This window comes from Ochotona princeps, chromosome 13, assembly GCF_030435755.1.
Source record: "Ochotona princeps isolate mOchPri1 chromosome 13, mOchPri1.hap1, whole genome shotgun sequence".
Taxonomy (NCBI): Eukaryota; Metazoa; Chordata; class Mammalia; order Lagomorpha; family Ochotonidae; genus Ochotona; species Ochotona princeps.
In genome coordinates this window covers 30,247,478-30,261,019 of record NC_080844.1, presented here as the reverse complement: position 1 = coordinate 30,261,019, position 13,542 = coordinate 30,247,478, and the positions used below count along the sequence as shown (strand labels likewise).

Genomic DNA, 13,542 nt, shown 5'->3' with positions numbered 1-13,542 from the left:
AGCACTAAGTCCATCATTTCATAATCTTTTCGGTTTGTGTGGCAAAGGGTGTAACGTTGTTGCCATTCTTCAATTTACAAATGTTAGACCTTTTAGATGAAGATTTTTCAAAGCAGAACTTGTTATATTTAAACCTCTTTAAGTCAATATGATATGATCTCAAGTGTAGTCCTGAGAAGATATTTGCATTCCAGATCTTTTTCTATCATAAATGTTATGTGGAAATTTAACCTTCATATCGACTTTCTTTTCTTCTTCCTTTTTTTTTTTAAAAGGAACTATTTGTTTTTAGAAGTTTATTTGTTTGGTAGAATATTTGAAGGCTACCTATATGTTAGTTAAAGGAAAAAGGACATAATATCCATATAAATTTTATTTAAAAAAGTAGTGCTGACCTGTGTATTGGCGCACACCACACTGTCGTAGTTCCTGAGAGCAACTGCAGCAAGCAAGCTCCCAGCTGCAGTTGCTTAAAATTGTGAGTGACTGCTCCAGTCTATGCAATTTTTACTACAGTTTTTGTTTCCAAGACCATATTTTACTAGTGAGGAGTTCTTTAGTTGGCAGACAGTATTCATTGTCCTCTTATCCTTTCTCGTTAGCACAATCCAGTGATTTTTTACATTTAGCTAATTGTGAATTTGAGTGAAGGTGAATGATTCAAGGGTAGAAGGATCGAAATATGTGAAAATTGCACTGGCAACAGTTAGGTAAATTGTCTGTGAGAAAAAGATGTGCACATGTAGTGTATATTTTATATGTATATATTAGTACATAATGACTATATGCCATCTAATCTGATAAAAACATGTATGAATGAATTCATTAAGTGCTTTAACATTATGATGAGATTGATTTTATAAGTATCATTTTACGAACAAGAAGATTTTAGAAAAAATTAAGTAACTTTATTCAAATAGCAATGCTATTAAGATTTGCAGCTGGGTTTCTTGTCTTAACATAGTAACTCCATACTTGGATTGCTGCATTTCCTGGACAGGGATGATTTAAAGAGTCAGAACATCAGATCCTTTTTCACTTGGTGAGATTTGTCTTTTATCTTCTATTCTATTGCTTTAAGGCTCTGAAAACCTATTAAGCAAATGCTGAAAAAGGTCCTTTTCCCTCCAATTGGGAAATAGATCTCTGTGAAATTGCTGATTCTGCAAGAAGGCTGCTTCACTGTAAGGCTGCATTCTTTGTATCGGAAAATCAGTCCTGATTTGTCCCCTGATCCAATGTTGCTCATTGTGCCAGAATGTAAGCTGCATAAGGAAATGGTGTTGTTAGTCACCTCCAAAGTTGTGTCTTTTCCAGAGCTCATAACAGTATCTGGCCCATGGCACTTATTTAATAAATATTCCTAAATTGCTATGACAAATATTACTGTTGTCATGACAAAGAAACGTGCCAAAAGATTTGGTCATATATTGTAGGCAATTGAAATTGATGTGTTTTGCTATACGTAAAATCTGGAAGCACAATGATTCGTGATTTTCTAGATGCTGATAGATTGCCGTTTACCATATGTATTCTTTAGATTTTCTCCTAACATATTTCTTTCTTCCATTTATTCCTTAAAGAAACAGAAAGTGTCGATGTTGTCTTAACTCTGAATTTTAGATATCCAGTGAATTAACCATGATTATTTTCTTGGATTCATTCATGTTTTACTTGCTTTCTCTTGCTGTGGCAATTTAACATCATTTCTGAGAGATTTGTTTTCCCAGAATCAAAAAGGACTGCTGGTTGCATTCTTGCACCTTTAATTTTTGAGTAACTGGGGCTTTTTTCCTAGGAGAGAACTTAGTTTTTTCAAAAGTGAGTACTGTAGCAGACATTTGAAATTGCAACACAGTCAGGTAGGTTACACCGTGGGATGCCCACATGCTGTGAAGAGAGCCTGATTTGAGTTCTGGTTCCTCTGTTTCCCATCCATAGTTCTGCTAATGTGTCTGGGAGGCAGCAGAAAATATTCCAAGTATTAGAGTCCTCACCACTGACATGAGTGATCTGGAGTTCCAGGTGCTTGGCTTTTATCTGGCACAGCTCTGACTTTAACAGAAATTTGAGGAGTTGAGCCAGTAAATGAAAAATTTCTTTTATCTTTGTCTCTCCATCTCTTTTTGCTACTCGACCTTTAATGTACACAAACAAATATTATAAAGGATAATGAGTACTTCCACTATTCCTTGTGTCAGGACACATTCATCTCTGCATTTTTCAACTTTCGAAAGACTAATACCGAAAATAATTTTGGTTGGAAAAGGTGAGGGAGGAAGCCATGATAAATGAGGTAGTGTGTTCAGTATGAATCATCCTGAAGCAAATTGATGACAAAGCAGGATTAACCTGAGAATCTGGAGACTTGTGGTTCTTCTTACTTGGAGATGAATTCTTAGAGTTTATGTGCTTAGAATGCTTGGTGTTTAATCCTTATGACTGGTGCTACACAGGAAGATAATAGCAAACCAAAGCTGTTATAGAGATCCCAGATTATATATTAATTTGAAAGAGACTTCTTTGGAGTTTAGATTGTGTACCGTAAAATAAAATAAAATTCGATAATATTTACTTTAATGTTTTTCCTTCTTTTTCTAACCTTGATACTTATAGAACATTCTAAAACATATTTTTTCCGGAGGCTTCTGAAGTCTTTTAAAAAATGTTGACATTATTGAATTGAGCATTCTAAAGATAATTAACACATTGATGTCATAACATGTAAAACTAAACTGACGCACTGGAGAAACACATCCATTGTTAAATGGATCACGTGCTTCTGATTCTTGTCTTTTTTGTCATTGCATGCTGGTCTTGCCCTTTTGTCTTTGTATGAGGTTTATGTGCTCTGGTACTGAGAATTTACACAACCCTTTTCTACATAGTTACTAATCGTTCTTTAAAGTCAAACTGAAATCTAGGTTCCTCATAATAAAATGAACACTATTCAATATGTAAACTCCTTATTCTTTTCCATTCTTAGTTTTTTGTCTGTGTAAAGCTATTTAGCATCTGATTAATTGTGTAATCATTGAGAAGCTATCTGGTATAGTAGTAAAGTGGTTAGAGTATAGGCCATAAAGATAGCATATTCATTCTTTCCATTGGGATTAACATTAAAATGTAGATGCAAAGAGCAAAATGGTGGTTTCAAGGGACTAGAGAATGAGGAGGGGGTGGTCAGATGGTACAAATGGCAATTATAAGATAAACTAGTTTTGAGGATATAATGTACAGCATATACATCTAATAGTGTTGGATTTATTAATTGAACTAATTATAATAATCATATAATATGCAAATTATAGCAAAGTATGCTGTATGCTTTGGATACATTTCATTTTTATTTATCAATTAATTATTTTAAAGTAAAAAAGGAAAGACATTGCATATAATAATGATTGACCATTTAGCAATTTTTACACTTATCTTGAAAATCAAGAGCTGTAAGGACACAATGCTTAGTGAAACAAAACTGAATAGTGCTAGGCTTGCTGTTGTGCTGTAGCATGAGAGAAGAGGGAATTGATAAATTCCAGTAATAATTTTCAACCAGGCAAAAACTTAAAGCAAGCAAAATATTGTGAATGAACTAGCATAAGGGGATATACAGTAATATTGTACTAGATTTTTTTAAATCTGTAAATATAGCATAAACTCATTTTCCCATTGGGGTTAACATTGAAATGTGGGATGTAGATGTTTTACTTAAGAGCTTTAAAAACAAAGAATATATACTTCTGGAATTATTTAGATGTAGTGTAAGGGAGAGTGCAATGTAGGGCTGGGCTGAATGAACACCAAGAACAATTGTTCTTTAGGCAGTGGATTCACTGGCCTTTGTTAGATAAAAATATGTTATTGGCTTAGCTGAGAGGAGGTTTTTCTTTTGTTTGTCCTAAAATTAATCCAATCCTCTAGAAGAATTTTGATTGGTTTATTCCTTTCATGAGTGAGTGAACCAAAGACCACCACATTGAAATATTCATCTGTCATTGATGGCATTGTTTCTTATTTGACCAATCAAGTAGCATTATTGTTTGTCATTTATAAGCCTGTTTCTAAAGATTAGAGAATTTCTGTGTCATTTAGAGATTCATTGTTCAGAAATAGAAAATGCTGAATTATGAGGTAGTGTACTACACGAAATTTCAAACCAACCCAAACATGATTCATTCAATCCATTACGTGCACAACTCCATTTTGATTCAGTTATACACAATTACTTCTTCCAAAGGAAAAAAGTGTTAAAATTTATTCTTTAGTTTTTTGGGTGTGGAGAGAGAATACTGGGTACATAGTTCAAGGTTATTCTGAATCACTATCAGATCCAGAATTAATATTCACATCTACCAATTTCTAGCTTATTGCAGTAGTCATCTGGAAATTTTCATTACTTCATAAACTACATCTTTACAGGGTAATTTCTTTTCCTATAAAACCTAGAGGGAAAACTTACAGATTTTTATGTAACAATTCTGCTCTTTATTTAAAAATGAATAATAAAACTGATATGCATTATACATTTATTATTCTTCTAAAATTTGATTCCACAATGTCTAACATTGTGTAATGTATATTGTGCATATAATTATATAATGATCATTGTATAATGATCATGACAAATAGGTATCTTCTATTAAATTAATAAAGTAATAATATTATAGAGTCATGTTATTAGTCATACATTTTTCTGTCATCTGTTGTCTCTGGTATTCAGTTTATTGCTAGAACATAAGAATAAAGGTGGTGAACTTAGCATTCCTGATGAATTTACATATACTCAAAAAATTTATTAAGTTTTATAAGATTATTTGCCAGAGGATAGTTTGCCTCGTGGGCAGCTTATAGCTATGTTAAAGTGGAAAATGTTTATTGAAGTAGTTAATGCTTTGTTAAATATTGTTTCAAAATTTACAGTGCAGAATTTTAGAGCTGAAAAACTTCAACCTTTCCATCAGTTCTCTTTATTTGTGGATTTCTTGTGTTGACATAGTTAAGTTCATGAAGTTGTCAATAAAAATTGGGATTGAAAAGAAACTAAAAGTCTGAAGAGATTTAACTTTGAAAATGATAAATATCATGAGTCTGCTTAGTAGTTTGGAAATGATCTAATCATGAATATAGAATACATTTTCACTGTTGAGATTATGACCTCTGCCGCTTTAAGATACAAACTAGTGAAATATACAAGATGAGAGAAATTTAAATAAGAGTCTTTAGAACTAGTGTAACACAAATTATTTTGTTTTATTATGTGTAAAATATTTATTTATAGATGGATAGATGGATAGGCATTCAGAGTTGTCATATTCTGGCTTACTCCCCAAATGTCTTTAATTGTCAGGGCTAGCTAGATCAGAGTGGAATTGGGAATACAAATGCATGGTAGTAGCCCAATTCCATGAGTCAATACCATTTTCCCCTAGGTCTGCATCAGCAGGAATCTGGATCCAGTAGCCAGAGCTAAGTATCAAACCCAGGCATGCCAAAGTGTGATACAATTGTTTTATTCAGAGTTTTCAACCATTAGGCAAAACACTTGTCCCATAATTCAATAGTTATTTTTACAGATGAGAAAAATGAGGTTCAAGGAGATTCAATATGTTGTACAAGACTATGTACTTTGCCAAGGGTAGAGGTGGGATGGTAACAGGATATGATACTTTCTTGTACTCTTTGGTTCACTGGTGAACTCTTGAGCATATGTCAACTGATTGCATGTTGATCCCTTGGTTTCTCAGGTTTGTGTTCTGAAGTCAAGAAAGGACTTGTTCAGACATGCTATAACAAATTAGTGTGAGTTTGTTTTGGTACAGAAACTATTTTGAAATGTGTGTAGTTTTTTTTAAATAATGGACATTTTTCCATGAATCTTTCGAGGAAATCAGACCGTATTTGTCTTAGTGCAGTTATGAATACATATATATTTATACAAATACACATATATCGCATTTTCTTTGTCCGTTGATCATACTTTTAGTTTTATATGCTATGTATTTCCAAAAAGATTTATTTTTATTGGAAAGGCAGATTTACAGACATATAGAGATACAGAGAGAAATATCTTCCATCCACTGGTTACTCCCTAAGTGGCTGTAATAGCCAGAGCTGAACAGATCCAATCTGAAGCCAGGAGTCAAGAACTTCCTTTGGATCTCACACGTGGTTGCTGGGTCCCAACGCTCAGGTCACAAGCAGGGAGCTGGATGGAATAGGAAGTGGACCATCAGGACATGAACCAGTGCCTGTATGGGATCCTGACACATGCAAGGTGAAGATTTAGCTATTGAGCCACAGTGCTGAGCCCTGTCCGTCCGTCCGTCCTTCCTTCCTTCCTTCCTTCTTTCCTTCCTTCTTTCCTTCCTTTCATTCATCCGTCCTTCCTTCCTTCCTTTCTTCCTTCTGTCCTCAGATTTATTTATCGTTATTGGAAAGGAAGATTTACAGAGATAAGAGTCGGAGAGAGAGATCTTATTGCTGGTTCATTCCCCAAGCAGCCACAGTGGCTGGAGCTGAGCTGATCCAAAGCCAAGAGCCAAGAGCCAAGAGCCTTTTCCAGGTTTCCCACGTGGGTACAGCTTCCTGAGGCTTTCAACTGCCTTCCACTGCTTTCCCAGGCCACAAGAAGGGAGCAGGATGGGAAGTAGAGGATCCAGCGCATGAACCAGTGCCTATATGAGATGCCAGTGCTTACAGGGGGAGGATTAGGCAATTGAGCCATCATGTCCATTCCATGTTATCTTATTTTTAACTGATAGTTCCATCTGTCTAAAGATCTGTTGTCATGCTAATACCATTCTGGTTTTTTTTAATGGTTTATTTTATTTTTATTTGAAAGGCATAAGTTACAGAGAGAAGGAGAGACAGAAAAAGTAATCTTCCACCTACTGGTTCACTCCTAAAATGACCACAAGGGCTAGCAATGAGCCTCTCTGAAATCTAGAGCCAGGAGCTTCTTCTGGGTCTACACATGAGTGCAGGAACCCAAGTATTTTAGCCATTCCCTACTTCTTTCCCAAGTCCTTAGCAGGGAAATGGATCAGAAGGGGAATAGCAGGTACATGAAACAGTGTCCATAGTGTTGCTGGCACCAGAGACCAAGGTTTAAGCTATGACACCACAGCACTGATCCCGATTCTGGTTTTTTTTTTATTATATTGTTGACAATCTTTACATAGTTAATTACGGTAGAAAGGTTCAGGGGCTATAGGGAAGTGGGTAAGATTCTGTTTTGATTACCACAGCTTCGTACTATGTTTTTAAGTCAAGTGTTATGATGCATTCAGCTTTGTGTGTATGTGTTTATAATTGCTTTGGCTATTTCAGGTATTTTGTAGTGTCATACAAACTTTAATGTTGGTCTTTTTTATTGAATTATATGTAGAATGCCATTGGTATTTTGGTAGGCATCAAACCTTCATATTATCTTGGATATTATGGACATTGTAGCAAAATTAATCTTTCTGGTCCTTGAGGACATCTGTCTTTCTTATTTATTGTACCTTCTGTGATTCCTCTCATCATCAATGAATCTTGATTTTCATTGTAGAGCTCTTTTACTTCCTTGGTTAAGTTTATTCCCAAGCCTTTTTTTTTTGGATTGATATTGTAAATGTGACTCATTTTCTGATTTTCTGATTTTATAATTCATTAATTTGGAAAGCAGAGTTGGATTGAGAGTGGGAGGAGTGAAAGAAAGAGACAAAGAGAGGGAGGAATGGAGAGAGAACAGGCGGAGTTACAGGTGGAGCTTCCATATACTGTGTATTCCACAAATGATTTCAACAGCCTAGGTTAGGCCAGGCTGAAGTCAGGAACAATGAACTCCATCGAAGGGTCTCATATGGTTGGGAGGGACCAAGCACTTGCACCATCTTTTTCTGCGTTTCCAGGCACATCATCAGCCACTGGATTACAAGTGGAGAAGCAGTGGTTTGAACTGGGCACTCATTGGATGCCTGTTAACCCACTGAGTCATAATACCAGTCTTTTTGACAATAAGCTTATTAGTGGTATGTAAAAATGCTAGTGTTTATTGACTTTTATTTCATTTGAAAGAAAGTGAGGGAGAGATTGTTTGACAGATTGATCTTCTGTCTTCTAGTTTGCTCCTCAAACGTAGATAACAGCTAGGCTTATGTCAGAAGCCTGGAACCTCTATTCTGCTCCTTCTTGTAGGTAGCAGGTACCTATGTACCTGGACTACTATATGCTGCATCCAAAAATGTGTGTTAGCAGGAATCAGCATCAGAAGAAGCATAGCTGAGCATTGAATCAGGCTTTCCACTATGGCATGTGGGTATTCCATGCTGCACCAAATGCATACCCCAGGCTAATTTTTTAATGTTTTGATTTTATATTCTGCAACTTCACTGAATTTAATATTAGCTTCACCAGTTTTTGGAGGGGCACTATTTAGATTTTTCTAAGAATTCCTTTGTTTTATTTTCTAATCTGAGTGCTCTCTCTTTCTTTTCTACAGTTGCTCTAGCTAAGATTTCCAGGAGTGTATTGAATAGAATTAGTAAAAGTGGAAATCCTTGTTCCTGATTTTTTAACTTTTCCCCATTTAATATAATGTTGATTGTAGTTTTGTATATATAACATGAATTTACTGCATTATTTTCCTTCTGTACCTAATTTATTGAGGGCCTTTGTCAGATGGAATTTTTAATGTTATCAAATGAGTTTTCTGTATCTCTTGGGATGGCAATATGTTTTTCATCATTCAATTTATTGATATGTTGTGTTATTTATTGCTTTGTGTATATTCAGCAACCTGTCATTCCAAGAAGATGCATGGTACAATTTAAATCTTGAAGAAATTTGATGAAGTTCATTCTTCATCAAATATACTAACATGCAGTAGTATATTCTGAGGAATGTTCAATGTACTGTTGAAAAGAATATAAATTCTATAGCTGTGGAATGAAATGTTCTGCACCACTGGTGGTGGAGGCTTCCACCAAAGGAAATGGTGTTACTGGAATTATGAACCACGCGATGCATAACCTCAGGGCTGCTTCAGTGACTATTGCCAGTAGTGCATCCATCTGGTGGCTACAAGAGATAAGGGATACTGATCTGTGGACCAGGATAAATTCTACTTCCCTGTAGGGTTAAGTGCCACTAGTAGTAAGGCCTTTGCAGGGGAGGTTGCCACCTCAGGCTTTGTGTTGGCAAGGGTTAGTGGATGGCTGGCAGTGGCCATGAGAGCTAGTATGAAAGAACAACCTCAGGGTCAGCAGTGGTAAATAAGCTAATGGAAGTAGCAAGAAGGCAGAGTGGAGGCAGATAGGTCCCATGTCTCAAGGGGCATGTACTTTTGTTTCTTGGGTTTTGGGAGAAGTACTTCTATGCTGTGTTGAAATAGCTGTTCTCCATGGCATAATAGTGCTTGGGTGTTGGGGTCATAGTTGCACTGCTGGATTTAATTATTTGGTGAAGCTGCAGCCCTTTCTGCTAGTGTGGGAGAATGTCTGTGGGAACCCTGGGGATGGGAAGATACAGATATCTTGTCCCCTAGGGTAGTACGAATTTCAAACTGTCCTTGTTCTCAAGATGGCCTTGAATGGCAACAGCCTGGCACTACAGGTTGAGGGGGAGAGGCATATATGTTTATTCTTTGAAGCAGTTTTTTGTCAGATTTCTGGCAGCTCCCCTAACTGCTATGCAGATTTGTGATGACTGGATCTCTCCTGTAACTGGGATTACTGGCATCATGATAATGTTATCTACAGGGACTATCCTGTTCACCCTTTCTCCTGTAAGAGGGAGTCACCCCAACTGGAGTATTGTGTTTGCCAGTGCACTTTGCTCCTCTCTTTATGCTGCCACTCCAGGTCGCTGTGTCTTTCAGGGTTTTCTTTCCCTTGTGAAATGCCATTCTCTTATCTACTCACCTTAAATGCAACTAGTAATTTATTGTTCTGGTTCTTCTTTGTGGAAGAGGAAGTCACTGCTGCATTTCTATTCAGATGCTTTGGAGTTTTCAAAGACATAATTCTAATTATAGTGAGAACATTTGCGATCTATTCTCTCAGAACATTTCAAGTATACAGTGCATTTTAATTAATTATAATCAACATTCTGTACATTAAATACTCGGAACTTACTCATCACTGAAAGTTTGTATCATTTGGCCAGTATATATCCCTACACCCCATCTCTTGGAAACCAGAATTTTATTCTCTCCTGTGAGTTATGCTGTTTGGATTCCACATGTAAGTGGTATCTTGTGAAGTTTGTCATTCTATGTCTTTCTTAGTTCATTTAGCCCAGTATTTATGAATTTATTCATATTACTACAGATGGAGGATTTTACTTCTTTCCTAAGGTTGAATGATATTTCATTGTGTTTGTGTGCATGTGTTTACATATATGTTGTGTGATGTTTTCTTTATCCCTAATTGGTGTGTAGGCTGTTTTTATATATAGGCTATTGCGAATGTTGCAGTAAAGATAAAGATACAAACATTTCTTCTGGATACCAATTTCCTTTGTATATATTAAGAAGTGAGATTGTTAATTTTAATTATTTGGTGATTTTTTTCTTAAATTAGTTTATCTTTTCAGTTATATTTTTAAATTTCTGTGTCATGTTGAAAAGACAAGTTTCTGCACATATTATGTTTCTGTACACTGCATATTTCAGTAGCTTTACAAATTGTTTTTGAACACCATTTTGTACAAATGAAAAGACAGCACATTGAATGTGAGAGTACCTGAACGTAAGAGAGCTGAATAAGACTAAGAATGTCATTCCTAACCCTGGGGTGCCCACGATGACTTAGCCAAACTGATCATGTGACCATCTGGTGTAGAATTAACATGTGTTTAAGAAAAGCAAGATTTGTCATATATTTACTATGCAACTAATGAAAATTATGAAATCATATAGATATACAAATTCAACATATATATTTTATCCAACATATATATTTCATATATATGTTGCATTTGTATATCTAAGCTGTGCATCTATATTGTGAACAATCAGCATCACATTCACTGTTATAGTGGCCTTGTCTGGCAAAGATATTACTGCCACAGCCACAGCTACAGCTGTCTGTGTTAGTAGTGGTGTCAGGAGTGTGCCTAGGGCCTTCTGGATAAAATTCAAAGGAAATATTGGGGCTGCTTAGATGAAGCCAACAGTTCTGACAGTAGAGTTTTAAACATGCCCACACCAATCATGCAGGCTTTTGTAGATTTTAAACTATTTCTTAGGAGATGATTGCCAGATGTAATGAGAAGTTCAGTCTATTCTTCTTTTCTTTTTTCTTTAAAGACATGCTCCCTTTTCCTTCACTAAAATATCACATCTGGTCAGTTTAAAGTTGCTTTAGGAGCAAGCTAATCAGCTTTTATGTTACATCTATGCTCAGTGACAATAATAGGAAGACACTGAAATATGATCAGGTGAGAAGCAGTGCCATCACAAGATGGAGGACCATTGTTGGTTACTTCACATTTTGTTCAGTGATGTAGAAGACCAAATTATCCAGTGATAACAGAGACCTCAATTAATATTACTCCGAGTCAATTTTACATTGTAGTTGGACATTATTAAACTTTTAAAATAAATAGATTTTCTTCTTCTTCTATGGTCAACTGACATTTGTAAGCATTTATCAAATCAACTGTATTTAGCTTAACATTTTCAGGATTACTTATTAGACTTTGGCAAGAAGCCGCATATCAACCTGTAATGTATAGTTCCTTTCTCTTTTCCATAGTTTTATAAATCTAACATCGTAATCTTTTTTCTAATGTAGCATACTGTATTAATGTATGCTAACATCCTCTATATAAATGCGGCTCATATTATGGCATCTGGTGGCACAGTAGTTCAGTATTTATCATCTACTCCATTATAAAACCATTGTTCCAAAAAAGTTGTATGAACCTATTAGTTATCAACACAATTAAGTAGGTAATGATCTATGGCTGCATCCATGCAGCATTCACAGTTGACCTGTGGCTAATTTTCCAAGTGTTGTGTTGATTGTTGACAGGAAGAACATAGATTATGGTATGAAATAGTTCAGCTTATTTTGAGAATTTTTTTTCAGCATTGACATTTATATTGTCTGTTGTCCTTTACCTGTTTGGTTATTGAGGAAATTGTAGCTTAGTGGTTCCTCTGTATGCACAGTGTTGCTTTTCAAGGTTGCAGTTACCTGTTATCAGCTGCTAACTGAAGCATCACAGTGGAAATTATTAAAATGAAAAGCTCATATTGCATAATAAAATATCATGTCATCCCACTCCATTCTACCCTGCATGTCATTCATTTCTTCTTCCCAACAGTTTCGTGTTGTATGTTTTATACTCACCTGTTAGTCACTTAGTTTCGATCTCAGTTATCAGATCAACTGCTGCAGTATTGTTGTGCTTTCTTCAGGTAACTTTATTTTACTTAATTATGGTCTCAGACACAGCAGTGGTGATGCTGGAAATTCACGTTTAACTGAGAGACTGTGTAATTTCTGATTATACATTTTGCCTTTATCCTAAATCTGTTTATAAAATTAAAGAAAATTTAATTTTGATCATTTCCCCACACTTCAATGAATTTTCCAAAATCTGATTAATTAAGTGTGCTTTAGCTTTCTTTTAAACTTAGGAGAAATTGTCTTTTGGAATGTCTTTAACATTTATCTGGTTGCATGTTTTATTTTGGAAACAGGGAGTATGTAGCTATTGGTTTACGATAATTAGATTTTAAAAATTTTCTAAAATTTTAAATTAATTTATTTTTAAAGCTTTATTTTTATTTGAGAATCAGAGTTACAGAGAGACGGGGAGATAGAGAAAGAGAGAGAAATCTTCCATTCACTAGTTCACTCCTGAAATAGATGCAATGGGTGGAGCTGGGCCTATCCAAAGCCAGCATCCAGGAGCTTCTTTTGGGTTCTCATTGTGAGTGCAGGAGTCCAAGTACTTGAGACATCTTTTGCTTCTTTCCTAGGCCATTAGCAAGGAACCAGATCAGAAGTGAAGCAACAGAGAGTTAGTTAGAACTTCCAGATCAAATTTAGGATGATTGGGCCAGCGTTGTGGTACAGCAGTTTAAGCCCTTGTATGAGATACAAGATCCCATATTGAAGAGTCAGTTCAACAAGAATATCAATTATATGACATTCTTTTTTTTGACTTACAGTAAATGATACATTCAAATATTTAACACATCTGAAAGTGTAAAAAATTTGCAAGTATCTGTGGTTGTTTGGTTTTAGAATATCAAAATGGGCTTTACTAATAGTCCCACTGTAGGGACTTTTGGGACAAGCAGACCATATTTGCACTGTTTCAAGTCCCAGCTGCAACACTTCTGGTTCAGCTTCCTGTCAATGGATCTGGAAAAGCAGGAGAGGACGGCCCACATACTTGATCCAAATCTTGGACCCCTGGAGCTATGTGGCAGACCCCGATGGAATTCTTGGATCCTGTCTCTGGACTGTCACAGTGAGTGAACTATTGGATGGAAGTTCTCTTTCTCTCTGTCTCTGATTCTGTATGTCATTTTGTCTT

At 35.7% G+C, this 13,542-nt stretch overlaps 1 protein-coding gene across 1 annotated transcript in view; it reads left to right on the top strand.

Moving 5' to 3' along the window:
• Window positions 1-13,542, top strand: part of CTNNA3 (catenin alpha 3) — a 1,173,927-nt gene that overhangs the window by 94,904 nt on the left and 1,065,481 nt on the right. The window lies entirely within an intron of this gene.